The sequence below is a fragment of the Schistocerca piceifrons genome, chromosome 2 (genome assembly GCF_021461385.2).
Source record: "Schistocerca piceifrons isolate TAMUIC-IGC-003096 chromosome 2, iqSchPice1.1, whole genome shotgun sequence".
Lineage (NCBI taxonomy): Eukaryota > Metazoa > Arthropoda > Insecta > Orthoptera > Acrididae > Schistocerca > Schistocerca piceifrons.
The window spans coordinates 377563692-377586301 of record NC_060139.1 but is presented as its reverse complement, the minus strand read 5'-3'; the positions used below and the strand labels follow the sequence as shown (position 1 = coordinate 377586301).

General features: G+C 41.2%; 1 protein-coding gene across 1 annotated transcript in view; it reads left to right on the top strand.

Annotated features, from left to right (window-relative positions):
• The first annotated feature begins 5607 nt into the window (after window positions 1-5607).
• LOC124775410 overlaps window positions 5608-22610 on the top strand; it is a 134696-nt gene continuing 117693 nt past the window's right edge. The window contains exon 1 of the mRNA XM_047250242.1: window positions 5608-5682. The gene's annotated coding sequence lies outside the window, so the exon portion shown is untranslated. The remainder of the gene's footprint in view (window positions 5683-22610) is intronic.

Genomic DNA, 22610 nt, shown 5'->3' with positions numbered 1-22610 from the left:
TCAATCGATTAAACTTATTCCTGCCCGTATATGTAATCGGTATTTCGTTATGAACCTTTATGCTGTTTACAAGAATATGTATAATTTGGTCTTTGGTTCGAATTGTAGTTCGCTCCCTTCTGTATGACGGACAGAAGGTCGTTAGCATCAGGCGCGTCTGTACGGAGGTGTCCGTGGACTGCTGCGTCGGCTATGGGCCGCTTAGTGTGACGTCACTAACACTGCTGGACGGCCTTGTTATGCCGTGTCCCCCCCCCCCCCCCCCCCCCAACGGCTCCACTCCTTTCGCCAGCCAATGCTTGCTTCCTCCTCACCCCGCACTCCCCTTACTACTCGGCCGTCTTACAGTTATCACACTGTACTGACGTACTCACTGAGGTGGAAATGCAGCTCGTCTGGGAAAATTATTCTTTTTTCTCCGCTTGTCGACCCAAGACCCATTAGGCAAATCGATGTCTCTTGCCATGATCTGCAGGTTTCAACTCTTGTGTAAGGTGAATTTTGTAAACAGGCATTTTTAGATCTTTTAAAAGGATTTCATGCAGTGGACTTCGTGAATTCAATTGTTGAGCTCGTCGGCGAACCCATTTTCTGGGACCTACGGTCATATTGTCAAGAACACCAGCAATGTTTTCTTGGGTTCGAACAGAACGCGATCGTCCTGTTTCCTTAAGGTTTGAAACAGAATCCGTGGTCTCAAAACTTTCGGATCATCTTACGAACTGATAATACGGTAGGAGCAGCATTATGGCAAAGTGTCACACGCAATTCACGAACGGTCGCCGTGGGACATTCATTGTTTTGTTGCTCAATTGTCATCTTCTCCATGACAAAAATAAACATTAACCAACAATGCTCACCACATTAAAGCTCTCAAGCTACTAATGCGAAGGATCACAGATAACAAACATGAAAAAACCACGGCTGCCAATCGTCGTATGACTAAATAGCACAAAATTCTAATAGGTCCTTACTTCCCGGACACTCGAATCCATAATTCAGTCGTTAACTCCCATAAGATGACAACAATAAACAGGAATCTTGAGCTCCCTGAAAATTTTTTAGTGAAGGAATGAGACATTACCCTTACTGTTTCGCGCGTTATCAGCGTCTACTGCGCATGTGCTGGTTCTCGTCATGAATATCTTGCGTGTATCGTGTAATCTAGCTACGTGAACCAATCTGCAGTTCGAAACATGTAGACTTGTGGCGCTATTGTAAAGGTGTAAACCTTAGGAGCCCTATATACGCACCAACCAGCCCACCGACCGACCGAGGGATTGGACGTGTGTAGGCGTTTTGACCGAATGAGGACGAACATTCCTTGTCAGGATGTTGCGCGGGTAGAAACACCCGACTGCCGACCCCACACCACTCCACCTAACATATTGTGACGTGTGTAGCGCTATCGTGCCAACCTCACAATAAATGTTCGTTTCTGGCACTGCGCCGGTGTTAAACGCTGTTTTGATAAACGTGACAGGGTACAGAGCGGACGAAACCTAACGGAACAGTGTTCCTGGAGAAATGTAAAGGCTGCAGATGTTTGTGGGTTACGTGGTAAGAGAAGAAAAGCGATAGACGAGTGTGAAATGAACCTGTGGTTTCGTGTGGTACTTACAGTGACTAAGTGTCCGTCGAAGTTCTGCGTTTCTATTTTTTGGTTTTATTTCCGATACTTATCGGAAATGAAACATAAAAACAGAAATATCGACGTCCAGTAAATACTAATTAGTAAAGTATACTGCTTCATTGTTGTTGTCTTCAGTCCTGAGAGTGGTTTGATGCAGCTCTCCATGCTACTCTATCCTGTGCAAGCTTCTTCATCTCCCAGTACTTACAGCAACCTACATCCTTCCGAATCTGCTTAGTGTATTCATCTCTTGGCCTCCCTCTACGATTTTTACTCTCCACGCTGCCCCCCCCCCCCCCCCCAATACTAAATTTGTGATCCCTTGATGCCTCAGAACATGTCCTACCAACCGGTCCCTTCTTCTTGTCAAGTTGTGCCACAAACTCCTCTTCTCCCCAATTCTATTCAATACCTCCTCATTAGTTATGTGATCTACCCATCTAATCTTCAGCACTCTTCTGTAGCACCACATTTCGAAAGCTTCTATTCTCTTCTTGTCCAAACTATTTATCGTCCATGTTTCACTTCCATACATGGCTACACTCCATACAAATACTTTCAGAAACGACTTCCTGACACTTAAATCTATACTCGAAGTTAACAAATTTCTCTTCTTCAGAAACGCTTTCCTTGCCATTGCCAGTCTCCATTTTATATCCTCTCTACTTCGACCATCATCAGTTATTTTGCTCCCCAAATAGCAAAACTCCTTTACTACTTTAAATGTCTCATTTCCTAATCTAATTCCCTCAGCATCACCTGACTTAATTCGACTACATTCCATTATCCTCGTTTTGCTTTTGTTGATGTTCATCTTATATCCTCCTTCCAAGACACTGTCCATTCCGTTCAACTGCTCTTCTAAGTCCTTTGCTGTCTCTGACAGAATTACAATGTCATCGGCGAACCTCAACGTTTTTATTTCTTCTCCATGGACTTTAATACCTACTCCGAATTTTTCTTTTGTTTCCTTTACTGCTTGCTCAATATACAGATGGAATAACATCGGGGACAGGCTACAACCCTGTCTCACTCGCTTCCCAACCGCTGCTTCCCTTTCATGCCCTCGACTCTTATAACTGCCATCTGGTTTCTGTACAAATTGTAAATTGTCTTTCGCTCCCTGTATTTTACCCCTGCCACCTTTAGAATTTGAAAGAGAGTATTCCAGTCAACATTGTCAAAAGCTTTCTCTAAGTTTACAAATGCTAGAAATGTAGGATTGCCTTTCCTTAATCTATTTCCAAGATAAGTCGTAGGGTCAGTATTGCCTCACGTGTTCCAACATTTCTGCGGAATCCAAACTGATCTTCGCCGAGGTCGGCTTCTACCAGTTTTTCCATTCGTCTGTAAAGAATTCGCGTTAGTATTTTGCAGCTGTGACTTATTAAACTGATAATTCGGTAATTTTCACATCTGTCAACACCTGCTTTCTTTGGTATTGGAATTATTATATTCTTCTTGAAGTCCGAGGGTATTTGACCTGTCTCATACATCTTGCTCACCAGATGGTAGAGTTTTGTTAGGACTGGCTCTCCCAAGGCCGTCAGTAGTTCTAATGGAATGTTGTCTACTCCCAGGGCCTTGTTTCGACTCAGGTCTTTCAATGCTCTGTCAAACTGTTCACGCAGTAACGTATCTCCATCTTCATCTACATCCCCTTCCATTTCCATAATATTGTCCTCAAGAACATCGCCCCTGTATAGACCCTCTATATACTCCTTCCACCTTTGTGCTTTCCCTTCTTTGCTTAGGACTGGGTTTCCATCTGAGCTCTTTATATTCATATAAGTGGCTCTCTTTTCTCCAAAGGTCTCTTTAATTTTCCTGTAGGCAGTACCTACCTTACCCCTAGTGAGATAAGCCTCTACAGCCTTACATTTGTCCTCTAGCCATCCCTGCTTAGCCATTTTGCACTTCCTGTCGATCTCATTTTTGAGACGTTTGTATTCCTTTTTGCCCGCTTCATTTACTGCGTTTTTATATTTTCTCCTTTCATCAATTAAATTCAATGTTTCTTCTGTTACCCAAGGATTTCTACTAGCCCTCGTCTTTTTACCTACTTGATCCTCTGCTGCCTTCACTACTTCATCCCTCAGAGCTACCCATTCTTCTTCTACTGAATTTCTTTCTCCCATTCCTGTCAATTGTTCCCTTATGCTCTCCCTGAAACTCTGTACAATCTCTGGTTTAGTCAGTTTATTCAGGTCCCATCTCCTTAAATTCCCACCTTTTTGTTATTAATGTTAAAAAATGTTATTAATGTTAAAAACATTCCAGCATATATCCAAGCCCGCTGATATAGAATGCAAAGAGTGCGACTTTTTTACACGTCTAACAGTTGCTAAGTACCTCATTCCTTATCGGTCTGTCGTTGTATGTATCGGATGATGTACGCCTCCACCAAATTAGTTTTTCTTGCTTGAATTTGAAACTAGTTTTCTAAACTTACACGCCGGCCGCTGTGTTCGAGCGGTTCTAGGCGCTTCAGTCCGGAACCACGCTTCTGCTACGGTCGCAGGTTCGAATCCTGCCTAGGCCATGGATGTGTGTGATGTATTTAGGTTAGTTAGGTTTAAGTCTAAGTCTAGGGGACTGATGACCTCAGATGTTAAGTCCCATAGTGCTTAGAGCCATTTGAACCATCTTAAACTTACAGGTCATGTATTATGCTACATAAAGAAATAAATTGATTGTGTTTACATGAACGTCTTCTGTGTTATTTATTTTGCATTAGCAGGATGTAGTACTTCAGTTAACTATAAATCAGGTTGTAGATTTCAGGATCATTTTAATTGATAATTTTTGGGGATACAACAGAACTGAATTTGAGGTCCTCGTAACTTCAGCCAGTAGCTAGAAATCATGAAGTAGGAAACATCCTCTCCAGTGACTTATTTTTCCGTAAGAATCGTTTGATGATGTGCGGCAACCCGGAAATGCATGATTCATTCATTCTGAGATAATAACGAATATCATCGGACCCCAGCTGCTGACGTGGCAGAACATGGGTGAATTCTTACCTTGCATTAGCCACTATTTCGCCCACAGCTTTCTCTCGGCTTTTTTTCGCCTTACTACCTCCAAATCAGCAAAGGCAAACCTCCGTTTTGTTTCTGTGTAAAACTAAGCGGAATCTCGTAGAACACGAACACAATGAACTTACGATACACAAATCGCAACAATATGGCGGCGCTGTCATCGTTCGGCACGTAATTAGGCTGCCACGAAATTGCTCGGTCAGTTAGTCGATAAACTGGGGCCTTTATGGTTCAAATGACTCTGAGCACTATGGGACTTAACATCTGAGGTCATCAGTCCCCTAGAACATAGAACTACTTAAACCTAACTAACCTACGGACATCACACACATCCATGCCCGAGGCAGGATTCGAACGTGCGACCGTAGCGGTCACGCGGTTCCAGACTGAAGCGCCTAGAACCGCATGTCCACTAGCGGCCGGCGGGCCTTTATGTGCAGCATGTAATACGGGGTTTACTATTGAGTCACGGCTGTATATTTGTTGAGACGCTATTCTACACCTTCCCTACTCCTCCCCCCGCTGGCGTCCTTCTCCGAGCACACCAAGGACCTCCCCGCTGCCGCTCCTTGATCTCATTTACACGCGTCCCTCCTCCGTTCCAACTGATGTGATTGCCGCCACATGGCGCAGCCCACGTGCAACAGATACGGAAGCCCGAGGGCCGTCGGTGCGTCGCCAGTACCACTGAAGGGCACGATACGCAAGGCTGGCCCCAGTTTAAGCAGAACTCAAGAGCGCCAGCGGCCAGAGCACCTGCCGGCGACTCGTCCCCTCCCCGGCGAGGCGTGTTTACGACTGTCAGCGCGCGGGCCGGCGTGCTAAGTAGCGGCAGCGGCCAAGCCGCAGCGCATCGCCGTTGGTTTATATTTACCGCGCCGCTGCCTGCCAGGGGCACCACGGACCACGCCTCGTCGCGTTGGTCGCCAGTCTCCAGCGACGCGGCTCTCTACACGTACCGCTCGTGTCGTGCCGTCTCCGCAGTCGTCTTCAGCCGTAAGAGCCACGGTAAGTACAAGCACGGGCGTGAAGCTCACATAGGGACTTCCGGTAACATGACTTTGGTTCGCTGCCAGGCCGCTTGGTTCGCTGCAAATTTGTCAATCCCTCGCCCAGTCATTTTCCTATTGGGTGATTTAATGTCTTCCGTAGTTGTTTGTGTTCCGTAGTAAATTTATCCAGGTTGGACCGCAATTGGTTTCTGCTTGCGACTCACTGTGTGAATTCCATTGGAAATACGTTGCTAGTATTCCGCTTGGTTTTTGCTCACGTCCACAGTACTGGAAGGAGTAAATGATTCCTTACATTCTGTTTTTGTTACATATAAAGCAGAAGCTGGTTTCCTCGTATGGCGTTCTGTGGGATTACGTACATTTATTACTGTGTACGGATTCGTGTGTGAACTGTTCGATGTAAATATGTTCTGGATATAGAGGAATGTTCGATGCGACTAGTCAGCTTTGACCAGTGGCATAGGAAACATACGTCAAACGCCGTAAACAATATGGTGACTGTAATGTTATGTTATTGGCGACGCTTTCAAACGCGCCAAGCTACAGATCAGTCTGTCACTGCAAAAAAATGGTTCAAATGGCTCTGAGCACTATGGGACTTAACTTCTGAGGTCATCAGTTCCCTAGAACTTAGAACTACTTAAACCTAACTAACCTAAGGACATCACATACATCCATGCCCGAGGCAGGATTCGAACCTGCGACCGTAGCTGTTGCGCGGTTGTAGACTGTAGCGCCTAGAACCGCTCGGCCACTCCGGCCGTCCCTGTCACTGCAACAAGGCTTTTTAACATCACATTCATTGCCTTCGCCAACTCGTAACCGAACTGTTGCCTTCCAACCTAATCTAGATCTTAGCAAATAGACACATGAGTCTAACTGGCAACCAGCCTGTTGCATTCCAATCCAGCCTATGCCTCGGGCTAGACTACAGATCAATCTGTCACCACAACTAGTTTTTTTTAAATTTCTTTATGTTCGTTGGCTTCGACAACTAGCAAAAAACTGAATATATGCACGAAAAAGCGACCTGACGGCACCCATCAACATTACGTCACTGGCCAACGCCAACGACTCGTATCGAACATTCCTTTAGACCTTGCATTCGAAATATATTGTTTTATTCCAATTGTTTGCATCCGTGTTCCGTTATTTCTTGCATTTAAAGGAGAACTCCATGTTAGCAGCTTTTGACAGAATTGGTATTATTGTATCTTGCGCGGAATGGGTGTGTAGTTCTTTGAATTGTGTTTTCCTCTTGCCAGTGTGTGTTATGAATTTCACAGTAATTTGCAAATTATGTAGATTAGAATGCTTTGTAGTCTTGGTGACTCAAGTTTTCTTCTTTGCAAGTGTTAGAAATGCAATAGTTCGTACCCAAATCTCTTCCCACTTTATCAATAGGTACTTACAACAATACAATCTAGTAGAAATGCATCTACTAGAATCATCCTCTCACCCCAATTCTAACGTCGGAGCTTTCGTATGTGTGTCTACAGCTGTTAGATAATATGAATACAGCATATTTGTGCCGTCAGCTGTACAATTGTATGTTTATTCTGTCAGTTTCTATTATTACTATTGGCTTCATAGGAGAAAAACATCCACTGAAGTGTGGAGTTCTCACAAAGTGTGTATTACTGTAATCGGGCTGTCGTACAGCGCATTTATACAGACTGTCAAGACAGACTTACGATAGTTGTATATGTTCTGTGTTTGGTTGGCTCACATATGACAAAATTGTATGTTTGATGCATTGATGTACTGTTTGTACACTGTTTTCCTCCCGTGAAGATGATCGTAATAATCGAAACAGATAGAGAATACGCATACAGCTGTACAGCTGATGGCTCAAATATTCTTTTTCCAGATTTAAAATATCGGATGCCTGCATTAAATTCGAAAAAAACATTGAGTCCATGCGAAGAAACTAGCTTTTGGTTTACACGAAACAAAAATAAATATGAAAGTATTTACCACACCCAATACAGTATTAGGGAACTAAGCAGAATAACAACAACAATTTAACAGGGCAATTCAAACGTTGCAATACATAAAAGGTCGCAGTCAGGAGCAGTATGCGATAAAACCTACTTCTGTGTTATGTCATATCAGCTGGTTTTAGGTTTTGATATCTGCTGAATCGCAACTATTTCCACTTGATACTGCAACACTGGGCTTTATAAATAAATAATTTTACACTCAAAAGAGGCCACGATGTCATTCATGAAATTTTACATGGCTACGAGAAGTTAAGGATTAAAATTTCTCATCTTGCACTGTCACAAAAGTTTTTCCAAGTACACACTTTACCACCAGACTACGAGCCTTATTCATGAAATATTAACGAAAAATATCCTATAATATTCATACTTCCCACAGCGAGGCCGGCCAGGGTGGTCGAGCGGTTCTAGGCGCGTAAGTCTGGAACCGCGCGACCTTTACGGTCACAGGTTCGAATCCTGCTTCGGGCATGGATGTGTGTGATGTCGTTAGGTTAGTTAGGTTTAAATATTTCTAAGTTATAGGGGACTGATGATCTCAGCTGTTAAGTCCCATATTGCTTAGAGCCATTTGAACGATTTTTTCGGAGTTTCGCTCCATATTTTCCCGTATCCGAAGTTCACTGGCAGGCCGCTAAGAAGGCTACTAATGTTTTCGTATCTTAAACGCAGGCATTCCACTGAGCGAGTTGGCGCAGTCGATAGCCCACTGGACTCCCATTCGGGAGGACGACGGTTCAAACCTGCTTCCGGCCATCCTGTTTTAGGTTTTCCGTGATTTTCCTAAATCGTTTCGGGCGAATGCCGGGATGGTTCCTTTGAAAGGGCACGGCTGACTTCCTTCCCCATCTTTCCCTAACCCGATGGGACCGATGACATCACTGTTTGGTTCCCTCGCCCAAATCAACCAACTAACCTGTCTATCATAGTTCGCTTCCCCTGATCCAAGCTACGAAGACACAAAAGGCGTTCCACCTCTTATTATTTGGTGTTTTTTGAGCACAATAAGGTCTTCTATGTCTCTAAATGCAACACATTGGTAAAGAAAAAGTGCTAATAGCAGAAGAGATCCAGCGTTCTGTGATTTATTTTGTGTCTAGTTCGAGAAATGTAGAGTTCCATGAAGACATGATTACTTGCATGCAACTGATGCACATTTCATCACGTGATCAACGCCTTCCCGGTGGTAACAAGGGTATGCCATGACGTAAATGAAACATGTCGGTTTTTGCATTATCAGCTCCTGCTTTTGCGCATTTAGAACGAAGACATAACTGAGTGTATCACCTATCGAACTACATGAAGCTTGGAAGCGAAAGTAGATTATTAATATTACGTAATTATTTTTCTTTGAGGAGGATAAACCCGATTTCCTTGCCTAAGGCTTACGTGCTCTTCTACTGTTATGGTGTTATTCTATACGAGGCGTTAAATTATAATTCTCATCCCATTCATTTATTTTTCCGTAATTATTGTTTTCCCATTGTCTTCTTTAATCGCAATTGATACAGTTGTAAACAGCAGCGCTATCAAAAATGTAGTTTAATGCATACAGGATTGACGTTTGGTACAGGAATTGGGAGCTCTTCCTCAGCTTAAAAAACATGGTATTAAAAATATATTCCATATTTTGAGATGTGATGGTCTTGACCAAACAAGACAAAAATGCCCAGTAAACATGGCCTCTGAAAAGTATACCTTAAGAGCTATAGGCACGTGTTCATCTTCATTATTGTGAAACATCTCTTCTACTGCAAGCACATGGCTGTCACGGACATTGTAGGGAATGCAGTATGCAACATAGTAACATCTGTTAATGTTACTATAAATCATATTCACAGGTCTGGGTTCTATTGGAACCATTTGTGTTCTGATAAGTTTCTGAAATGCTTTTACATTGTAGTTTTTTCTTTGCACTTACCAGCATAATGAAAGCCTATTATTTATCACAGGAGATGGCAGACGTTATTCTCAAACGGAAGCAACCGGCGACCACGTGACTTGTATCCTGAAAAATATCCACAACAAAGGGTACCACTAGCACAACAATTCAGCCGTCTTTGTTTACTGCGGTATGCTGGTCGTTTGAAATGGCAAAGAACTTACGGTAGAAGAGATAAATTCCACAATAGCGAAGATGAACACGCGCTTATTGCTCATAAGGTATACATTTTAGGGGCCATGCTGACTGGAAATTTTTGTCTTGTTTAATACAGACTATAACCTCTCAAAATATGGAATACCTGTGCCTGCTTTTTTACACTCTATAAGCTATATCATATGGCGCATAAATACGCAGAGAGACCAATTATTGTTTGATTACAGGATTGATGAATAATCATTGGGAACAGTCGTAGTCATTGAATATGTGGGACTATGCGTACCGAGCGATTGAAAGCCGACAGACCACATAAAATTAATCGTAGGAATAGCAGACGATGGAATGAAATTGGCTGGCTCTGAGAACTATGGGACTCAACTGCTGAGGTCATTAGTCCCCTAAAACTTAGAACTAGTTAAACCTAACTAACCTAAGGACATCACAAACATCCATGCCCGAGGCAGGATTCGAACCTACGACCGTAGCGGTCTTGCGGTTCCAGACTGCAGCGCCTTTAACCGCACGGCCACTTCGGCCGGCTGGAATGAAATACATTGACAGTATCTTCAAGAAGTGAAACCCATTCACGAACGAGATAACCTACTCATTCGACCGATACCTGAATATTTTCCTCAGCAAGGACAGAGAAGATACAAGAAAGGCCTACAACAAATCGATTTTGCATCGCGACTTGCGGTCACTTTTAATTTGTGAGAGCGTGGAAGAGGGAACCAACAGTTTGCCACCGATACCAATAAAATTACGACGATTGCTGTATAAGTAATTTTTAAAACGCAATTATTAGCAATTCTAACAGTAATGAAGTACGCATCCGTTGTCATCACGACACCACATCTGATGTTCACGACACGGGCTTGTATTTGACAGCCGGCCGCGGTGGTCTCGCGGTTCTGGCGCGCAGTCGGGAATCGTGCGACTGCTACGGTCGCAGGTTCGAATCCTGCCTCGGGCATGGATGTGTGTGATGTCCTTAGGTTAGGTTAGGTTTAGGTAGTTCTAAGTTCTAGGGGACTGATGACCACAGTAGTTGAGTGCCATAGTGCTCAGAGCCATTTGAACCATTTTTTGTATTTGACAGCCTGCCTTGTGAAGGATTTTCCTTAAATGGAATGAAACACAATTTACTTACCTTTTGCCGAATATCTGCGGAGGTACTAGTAAAGTCTCAGATTTCCAAAACCGGTATTAAATAACAACGCATGGAATGAATAAATAAATGAATGAATGATGATGGGAGGGTGGAAGCTTATGGTTTAACGTCCCATTGACGTCAAGGTCATAAGAGACGGTGCACACGCTCGGAAATGTTTGAAGGATGCGGAAGAAAATCGACCATGCCCTATGAAACGAATCAGACAGGAATTTGCCTGGACAAATTTAGGGAAATAAGGAAAACATGTACCGGACGCAGATTTGAACCGTTGTCCTCTCAAATGCAAGTCTAGTGTGCTAACCACTGTCCCACCTCGTTCTGTGATATCGAATTTTGAACGTATATCCGTTCCTCTGCTCTCATTTTGTGCCACGACTATCAACTCATCTGCGGATTTTCAGTGACGAAATCCTACGCAAAGACCGAAAGCTACTGAATATGTGTATAACGCAGTTTCCTGCTGCTTTACTGCCCCGTCAGTATACTTAAACATACAATAAAAATGTTACGGAACAAAAGTGTGTGAATGTAGCCTCGTCGCGCACCCATCACTCCAACTCCCGGGCACTTTGCGTAGAATTTGACTTCCGTATATTCAATGCTTTGCCTAGAGCTCTCTAGTCGCATGTACACAATGAGGATCTGTTTTACGTTTCTCTTGCGTCTTACCAAGCAGCAGCTGGGAGCGTTAAGTATCACAGGAACAGTCGTCTGTTTCTTAACGTGCTGAGCCTACCTACCAGTTCAAGATGAGATCCTATGGAAGGAAAAAAAAGAAAGGAGAGACCAAGAGAGGATACGACAGACTACTAGAAAGTTTTTGACGAGATAGATAGGGATACTCGAAGCAGAGGATGCAAGAAGCGGCAGAAGACGTAGCAAAAAATTTACTAAAAATCTGCAGCTCTTATGAGCCTGATGAGTTTTTTTAACTGTGAATAGACGTTGATTGTTAATGGAATTTGGTGAATTTGATGTTTTGACAAACATGTGATTTCTCTGAGTTGCTCAATCGATATTGACCTCCGTCGTTCGTATTGAGCACATCTCTGAAAAAGAAAAGCGTGAGTTTAATATGCCGTCAAAGAAGAGCTAAACATACGGAGTGTGACGTCAGATTGTAGAAGAACGGCGAAGTAGTTCGGCGTGTCTTTCTCAAGGCAGCCATCCATTAATCGGTTTAGGGTAGTCACAGAAAATCCTAACTGGGATGGGCTACTGGGGATCTGTACCACGGCCCCATATGAGAGACCAGTGTCCTAACCATTGCGCCATCCTGTGATTCAGAGTATGCAATCAGAAGTATGATGACCATTCAAGACAGCAGTTCCAATTTCCTCTAAGAGCCAATTTCTTCCAGCAAGATTCGTCTATGATTTTACTTGAGAAATACGACAGAGGCAAAACTTTGAGGACGACTTGAGTGGTGAACACCACATTGTGTGGAATTTGTTGGAAAGTGGAGGAGTACAAGTAAGAGTACAAGAGTGAAGGAGTACAAGTAAGGGTACAACAGTAAATAGTTGCCTGTTTGACGGCAAGTTCGTTTAATTTTTCTCACGCCTGCATGAACTATAAGACAATGGTGCAGTCTGGAACGATGGACTGAATTGGAGCACCGCTTTAAAAAGGATCTTTTTGTTTTCTTTTCTTTTTCCTGTAGACGTCCCATCGGGGAAGCAGTGTGTTAGTAGGAGCCGACCAAGAAATAAGAGGATTTTGAATGTATGCTGGTCGAGATGTCGAAAATATATGGGGACTGGAAGAACTGTGTCTAGGCCAAGACAGAAGGCACTATGAATATGAGTTAATGGCAACTGTAAACATACAAACTCGATGGTTTTATTCGTGTTCTTAGTAAGAATATTGTGACTTAGAAACCATTAATTTCAAATTTTTTCTAAGGATATTTATAGTTATGTAAAATTTGTTTAAAAATTTAATCGTAGATTAACTCGTTAGCGCCAGGAAATTATTTTTTTGGTGTCACATTTTAAATTATGTAATAGTCCACAAAATAATATCCGGTTTCGATAACACTAATCAGCGACACTAGTTTTAGAACCAAGTTCCTTTCGAGGCCGTAAAGCTGAATTCATTTAACGTAGTTTGCACCAGAGTACTGGCAGTGTGAGGATCACCATTAAATGCATCGTCGCAGATTTACGTGAAAGACAGTTTACAACGGCAAGGCCGGACGCACGATTTTCGTAGAAAAACCAGACCTGAAAAAGCTGCTCTGCAGCATCCAGCAGACAGCGTAAGGAGTGGTTTGCGTGGTTATGTGTGTCTTGCACACTTGTAATTATAAAGTAAATACGCATTTTGCTGTTCTCATCATTCAATTTTCAGTTGATGCTAAACCATTGCCTATGTCCTGCTTATTCCTCGTACAAATTTGATATTACGGGGTTTTCAAGAAGTTTCTCCGCAGTGCTGTACGATTGTTAGCCGCGCGTGCCGTATGCCGTAGTGAATATACCGAAATGAAACTCAGTGAAATACACATTATTAAGTTATTAAATATTCATATTTACTTACAAATTTTCACAATAAATGTTGAAAGTGTACCCCCACCTCCTCCGATTGTTGCATACACAATTCAATTCGTCTAATCTGTTTCCAAACACAAGTTGTAACATTTCTTCTGTAACAGAAGCAGTGAAAGTGGATATTGGAGTTTTCAATTAATCGATGGAGTTTGGACGGTTTTTATAGACAGCTGCTTTCACTGCACGCCAGAAGAAAATGTCAGGTGGTGTTAGGTCAGGCGATCGTGGAGGCCAAAATCCCTGTGAAATCATGCGATCATCACATACATCAGCAAGCAGAGACATTGAAACGCGAGCTGTATGCGCGGTTGCAAAAATGGTTCAAATGGCTCTGAGCACTATGGGACTTAACATTTGAGGTCATCAGTCCCCTAGAACTTAGAACTACCTAAACCTAACTAACCTAAGGACATCACACACACTCATGCTCGAGGCAGGATTCGAACCTGCGACCGTAGGGGTCGCACGGTTCCAGACTGAGGCGCGCGGTTGCACCATCTTGTTGAAAATAACCGTTCAGTATTTCACTTAACACAAGTTCTCTTATGAATCCGACGACTAGAAATTGCAAGTATCGCGATGTGAGAGTGTTGTCTACGGGAAGACTGAATTAAATGTTTGACGAACTGAAACTGTGTATTTACCGCCAGCTTTGAACACTTGTTCGACTAAAAACACACTTCTTCCATGGTTGGCATTTTAACAGTGACAAAAACGAAACAGTGACAAAAACGAAACAAAGTAACTAAACTTAAACGTTCACGTCAAGACGTAACGACACACAGCAACGATACTACGACGATGGCTGAGATAAACGAAACAGTGGAATGTTGGGAGAGTCCACTTGAAGGGAAGTACCACAGGCGGGCGAACAATCATACGGCACGCGCGGCTAACAATAGTACGGCACTGCGGTGAGACATTTTGGACACCCCGCTTACTAGTTGTAAATGATGACTTGTAAATAAAGTTGATTCTCACAATGTGTGACTGCAGAAAAGCACCACTGTTGTGTGCACGGTTAACCAGTTAAAATGCGCAGGTTTGCTCGGATGACATAACAAAGGTCACAGACCTGGTTGCTGTCGGTGCAGTTCCCTGCTCAAGTCTGTATTTGAATACAGATCAGCTGCACGTGGACTGTACAGTAGTGAATTAAGCGATAACACGTTTAAAGTCATAAAATTTAATAGCAAAATTATTATAGTGCCCACTATTTACTCTACCGTGACAATTTTGGTTAGAGTTAATGAAAGCCCTCAGCAAGAGCGCGTTAAAGTGAAATAGCTCTATGAAACCGATTAAACTTCTGACGCTTCAGGTAAGGAACCGTATTGTTTCGTGTAAATAAACTCTTGGAGGGAAAATGGAAACGTAATATTTGCGTCTCCGCTTCCTAATTCATATTTACTTCGTCAAATGAATTAATTTCGCCCAGAGAGGTACCGAATCACTTTGACATGCGGTTGCTTTGTGGCTTGTAGGGCAGGCGAAATTTTGCTTTGAGCATTTACATTACTTGTGATCTCAAAGCAAACGTAGGAGCGGCTGGAATGCGGGACAGCTGTGTAACATTGTGTTAACGCACTGCACGCTTTGTTACGGTATGTTGGATTCACGTTATATTGGGACCGGGCAATGACCTGTTGGCGCATGCGTTCACAAGCGATGGTGACAGGAAACAGTTCAGCTGGATATTCGTTTAAACAACTCCTGCCTTAGCTTTCTGATTGGATTTACCGTACATGTACTCTGGAGACATGCACAATTTGAATTTTGAATTCGAATAAACTGGTATAGAAGATAGACAACCAAACTATTTTTGATAATCGTTCACGAAGATTGATACTGGAAATAGTTCTTTTACGAAAAGGAAAAGCTGCGAAAATGGGACGTTGTATGTGTAGCGAAAGAACAGTCTTCCTATAGACATATGCTGTTTACACTAGAGCGTTCGTCTCTTTATTAAAAATACAGATTCAGTGCGGAGTAATTCCTGTTTAAGTTGACGATCGTTCTAAAAGACTGTTGCACTGGATACAGTTAAAAGAAACGATTTCCAGTTGTGAAATTAAAGCGTCTGGACCCAGAAACCGCCTTGTACTGTCGTCAAATTTTCATGCTACAAGCTCTCAAAGTTAATCTATGGAATACACTTGAAATTTCGCACTGAGGAGAGAACATAGGGCTGTTTACTGTTTATCATTCTTCCGAGTTCAAGACTTGGTAACTCAGGACAAGCTCAGCTGGATCTGGGAAAGAAACGAAATCTACTGGGAAAAAACTGTAACGTTTATCTTTGCTACAGCCTTTGTCACATTTTTCGACTGAAATATTTTATGTTCTCAATGGGACATACAGATAGGTTACAAGGATCAGGGTGTGGAAAGTCATTGGACTGGACTCCTCAAACAACACTGAACAATTTTATTTAATAACAACAAATTCCACAAGCAACATACTTTGGTACGTTGAGCACTGAGCCATTGCCAACTGAAATTTTAGAATTAAAATATTCTAGACTGCAACAGCCATTGGCCTTCAAAGTTCATCACAAGTAAACCCCGCTATAAAGTTACAATTTAAGCAACGACTGACAGGTTTTACACATTGAATGAGTTATAAAACAAATTGTTTTAAACAACAGCCAAAGGCTCTTAGAATCTTAATTACCCAAAGGGAAAAATAATACTTCTTACTTAAGCAACCTGAACACGAATGGCGCTCATAGTTGTTTACAGGGAAGGATAGTTCATTTAATACAACAGCTTGAATACAGCAAAAGGCCCACGAAAATTTACAGCAAACAAAGAGAATGTCACTAATTAATGAATTATTTGAATTTACTAGAGCAAATGTTGAGTCGTCACCCTACGTAATATGCAACAAAGAAAGAGCACGGCCAACGGTCTAACTTACTTTAACAAAACTCAGGCAGGTTTTACCATAATCCACAACACTCCACTATTTAAGTAAAATCAGACCGTTAAAAAATCCTCGTGGCTTTTAAAATCAGACCGTTAAAAAATTCTTGTGGCTGCCTGATTCTGAAAAATTATGATCAAAATATGTATTTTTTTGTTTATTTATTTATTTAACCTGATGCGGAAAGGGCCACCAGATCCTCTCTTATAATGGATCAGGGTTTCAGACGTGCAGTACATTTTCACATTTTACACCATAGTTACTTAAGAAAAACTATTGTCATATGACAAGTAGTATTAAAATGTGGCTCCGTAAACTTTCACGGCGTAGCTTAGTATTAAAATGATTTGCATGTGTGTAGAGACAATGTGAGTAAATGATACTGACTGTGAACTAGTGAAATTAATACCGGCAGTTCTTCTACTATCACTGCCACTATAATAATAATAATAATAATAATAATAATAATAATAATAATAATAATAATAATATATAGAATACAAAGACAAAAATACAGACATTAGACCATTCTTGCAAAGACCGCCAAATAACCCACAAGTCGAAACAACAATAAAAACTATCAACACAATCATACACAACAAAATAAATGAAAACACAACTATGGAAGAGTTACAACTACTGTTTTATATAGGAGCACTCACTACACTAAATATACACACTAGGCAGAGATCAGAACCAACCAACACACGGAAGAAACCCACAAAACCAGCATGGCAACACAGGCTACAGATCACAATAGAAAAACTGAGAAAAGACATCGGACAGCTAACACATTTTATAAGAAATGAAATGTCAGAAAAAAAACGAAAAAGGTTAGGTAAAATCTCACAACAAGAAGCGATAGAGCAATTAGATGAAAAGAAGCAGAAATTACAAGCATTGGCCAAACGACTTAGAAGATACAAAAAAAGTGAAAATAGAAGGAAACAAAACCAAACATTCAACACAAACCAAAAGAAATTTTATCGGACAATAGATAACACACACATTAAAATAGACAATCCACCAGACATAACAGACATGGAACACTTCTGGAGCAACATATGGTGAAACCTGGTACAACATAACAGGCACGCACGGTGGATACAAGCAGAAACAGACACATACAAGATGATACCACAAATGCCTGAAGTGATAATTTTGCAACATGAAGTCACTCAAGCAATTAATTCTACTCACTATTGGAAAGCCCCTGGAAAAGATAAAATAGCAAATTTCTGGCTAAAGAAGTTCACCTCAACACATTCACATCTAACTAAATTATTTAACAGTTACATTGCAGACCCATACACATTCCCTGATACACTTACACATGGAATAAGTCATCTGAAACCTAAAGATCAAGCAGACACAGCAAACCCAGCTAAATATCGCCCCATAACATGCCTACCAACAATATACAAAATATTAACTTCAGTAATTACACAGAAATTGATGACACATACAACACAGAACAAAATTATAAATGAAGAACAAAAAGATTGTTGCAAAGGAGCACGAGGATTTAAAGAGCAACTGATAATAGATGCAGAGGTGACATATCAAGCTAAAACTAAACAAAGGTCGCTACACTACGCATACATTGATTACCAAAAAACTTTTGATAGTGTACCCCACTCACGGTAACTACAGATATTGGAAATATACAAAGTAGACCCTAAATTGATACAGTTCCTACACATAATAATGAAAAGTTGGAAAACCACACTTAATATCCAAACAAATTCAAATAATATGACATCACAGCCAATATAGATTAAGTGTGGAATATACCAAGGAGACTCATTAAGTCCTTTCTGGTTCTGCCTTGCTCTGAACCCACTATCCAACATGCTAAATAATACAAATTATGGATATAATATTACTGGAACATACCAACACAAAATCACACATTTGCTATACAGGGATGATCTAAAACTACTGGCAGCCACAAATCAACAACTCAATCAATTACTAAAGATAACAGAAGTATTCAACAATGATATAAATATGGCTTTTGGAACAGACAAATGTAAGAAAAATAGCATAGCAAGGGAAAACACACTAAACAAGAAGATTACATATTGGATGACCACAGCGACTGCATAGAAGCGATGGAAAAAACAGGTGCCTATAAATATCTAGGATACAGACAAAAAATAGGAATAGATAAAACAAATATTAAAGAATAACTAAAAGAAAAATATAGACAAAGACTAACAAAAATACTGAAAACAGAATTGACAGCAAGAAACAAGACAGAAGCTATAAATACTTATGCTATACTAATATTGGCCTACTCATTTGGAGTAGTGAAATGGAGTAACACAGACCTAGAAGTACTCATTACACTTACACGATCACAGTGCCACAATTATAGAATACATCACATACAGTCAGCAACAGAGAGATTCACTTTAAGCAGAAAGGAAGGAGGAAGGGAGTTTATCGACGTAAAAAACCTACATTATGGACAGGTAGACAATTTAAGAAAATTCTTTATAGAACGAGCAGAAACTAGCAAAATACACAAAACAATCACTCATAAATACATCGGCTACACCATTGAAATTTCATAACCACTTCTACAACCCTTTAGATCACATAACATCAACAGATACGAAGAAAGTAAATTGAAAAAAGAAAACACTACATGGCAAGCACCTGTATCATCTAACACAGCCACACATCGATCAAGACGCATCCAACACATGGCTAAGAAAAGGCAATATATACAGTGAGATGGAATGATTCATGATTGCAATACAGGATGAAACAATAAAAACCAGATATTACAGCAAGCATATTATTAAAGATCCCAATACCACAACAGATAAATGGAGACTTTGAAAACAACAAATAGAAAGAGTAGATCACATCACAAGCGGATGTACAATACTAGCGAATACAGAATACACCAGAAGACATGACAATGTAACAAAAATAATACATCAACAACTTGCCATACAACATAAACTAATAAAACAACACGTTCCCACATACAAGTATGCACCACAAAATGTACTGGAGAATGTTGAATACAAATTATACTGGAACAGAACCATTGCAACAGTTGACACAACACCACATAACAAACCCGACATCATACTCACCAATAAAAAGAAGAAATTAGCGCAACTAATCGAAATATCCATACTCAATACAGCAAATCTATAGAAGAAAACAGGAGAAAAAATTGAAAAATACATGAAACTGGCTAAGGAAGTCAAGGGCATGTGGCATCAGGATAAAGTTGACATTATACCAATTATACTATCAACTACAGGAGTCATACCACACAATATCCACCAGTACAGCAACGCAATACAGCTACATCCAAACGTATGTATAAACTTACAGAAATCTGTAAATATTGATACATTTTCAATTACCCGAAAGTTCCTAAATGCAATGTAACATATACTGTATAGTTAAAAGGAAGTCACGCCGGATGAAGGACCGCGTCACTTTCAATTTTTAACCAGACATAACGTCTGAGAAAGGAATACAATAATAATAATAATAATAATTATTATTATTATTTTTACTATTATTATTATTATTATTTTCCTAATAATTATATTATTATTATTATTATTATTATTATTATTATTATTATTACTATAGTGGCAGATAGAAAGAGAACTACAGAACATAAAACTTTTAATTTAATGCCATTTCTTACACTAGCAAACTTTTGGCAACTGGCAAATGCAACTTGTTTCACAGCAAGGTGTTTACACCAGCGCTTATGGGAAATAACTTACTCAAGAACAGAAGCTGGACAGAATCTATAGGTCCCTTTCCGTCTGAAATTAGTACATACAAATAAGAGCTCGGAACTCTACATACAACAAAAGAAAGGAATATAAACACAGTTAGTACACACAAATAACAGCTCGGAACTGTATAACAAAAGAAACAAGTAAAAATACACACGCAAACAAGCACGTGTCAAAAGGTGCATCCTTGTGACAATGTTCTGTACATAAATATGCAAGTAATTGACTGTCGAAAGATAAAACCTTACCAGAGAACGCCCCCCCCCCCCTCCCCCCGCCACCCTTCCCGTCAGAGGCTCGAGTCCTCCCTCGGGCATGGGTGCGTGTGTTGTTCTTAGCGTAAGTTAGTTTAAGTTAGATGAAGCAGTGTATAAGCCTAGAGACTGATGACCTCAGCAGTTTGGTCCCATAGAACCTTACCACTAATTTATCAGAAAACGCGGCCGTCTTTGCCTGCCACACTAAAGCCCAAACGTGACAGGACGTATGCCTACAGTTCAGTATTCCCTCTCCTGTTTTTAAACCTACAGCCTGGCATATTAGTAGAGCAGGCGTTAACAGGTAATTCAGCAAGGCAATAACGAAGCTAAAACTTCACAGTTCAATACATGAGTTACAGAGCATGCTTCCACGTACAGTCGCCATAAAGCTGAAACATGATCAATTAGTCCCCTTTGATCTCACCAGAACATGGCACCTTTTAAAACAGAAAGGGAAGCTCGACATTTATCGGAACAGTCTGAGAAGATGAAGGTAGCAATTACAGATTTGGCAGCACGATGCGGTACTTGATCTCCAGCGCCACGACATTCCAGGCCAGCAACATGACGGCGCGTCCTCCATTGTACCTCGTGTATACCTCTCGGCACTTCCAGCCTGCTAGTACCACTATCTGTTCACAACTGGCAACGTCAACATGGGCGTGGCAGCGTTGTCGGACCAGGATTAGAATGCGGGATCTACATCGGCATCTACATCCATACTCCGCGATCCACCATACGGTGCGTGGCGGAGGGTACCTCGTACCACAACTAGCATCTTCTCTCCCTGTTCCACACCCAAACAGAACGAGGGGAAAATGACCGCCTATATGCCTCTGAACGAGCCCTAATCTCTCTTATCTTATCTTTGTGGTCTTTCCTCGAAATATAAGTTGGCGGCAGTAAAATCGTACTGCAGTCAGCCTCAAATGCTGGTTCTCTAAATTTCCTCAGTAGCGATTCACGAAAAGAACGCCTCCTTTCCTCTAGAGACTCCACCCGAGTTCCTGAAGCACTCGCGTGATGATCAAACCTACCAGTAACAAATCTAGCAGCTCGCCTCTGAATTGCCTCTATGTCCTCCCTCAAGCCGACCTGATAGGGATTCCAAACACTCGAGCCGTACTCAAGAGTAGGTCGTATTAGTGTTTTATAAGCGGTCTCCTTTACAGATGAACCACATCTTCCCAAAATTCTACCAATGAACCGAAGACGACTATCCGCCTTCCCCGCAACTGCCATCACATGCTTATCCCACTTCATATCACTCTGAAATGTTACACCCAAATATTTAATCTACGTGACTGTGTCAAGCGCTACACTACTAATGGAGTATTCAAACATTACGGGATTCTTTTTCCTATTAATCTGCTTTAATTTACATTTATCGATGTATAGAGTTAGCTGCCATTCTTTACACCAATCACAAATCCTGTCCAAGTCATCTTGTATCATCCTACAGTCACTCAACGACGACACCTTCCCGTAGACCACAGCATCATCAGCAAACAGCCGCACATTGCTATCCACCCTATCGAAAAGATCATTTGTTGTTTGTTGTGGTCTTCAGTCCTGAGACTGGTTTGATGCAGCTCTCCATGCTACTCTATCCTGTGCAAGCTTCTTCATCTCCCAGTACCTACTGCAACCTACATCCTTCCGAATCTGCTTAGTGTATTCATCTCTTGGTCTCCCTCTACGATTTTTACCCTCCACGCTGCCCCCCAATACTAAATTGGTGATCCCTTGATGCCTCAGAACATGTACTACCAACCGATCCCTTCTTCTAGTCAATTGTGCCACAAACTTCTCTTCTCCCCAATCCTATTCAGTACCTCCTCATTAGTTATGTGATGTGCCCATCTAATCTTCAGCATTCTTCTGTAGTACCACATTTCGGAATCTCCTATTCTCTTCTTGTCCAAACTATTTATCGTCCATGTTTCACTTTCATACATGCCTACGCTCCATAGCACTACTTTCAGAAACGACTTCCTGACACTTAAATCTATACTCGATGTTCACAAATATCTCTCTTTCAGAAACGCTTTCCTTGCCATTGCCAGTATACATTTTATATCCTCTCTACTTCGAACATCAAAAGTTGTTTTGCTCCCCAAATAGCA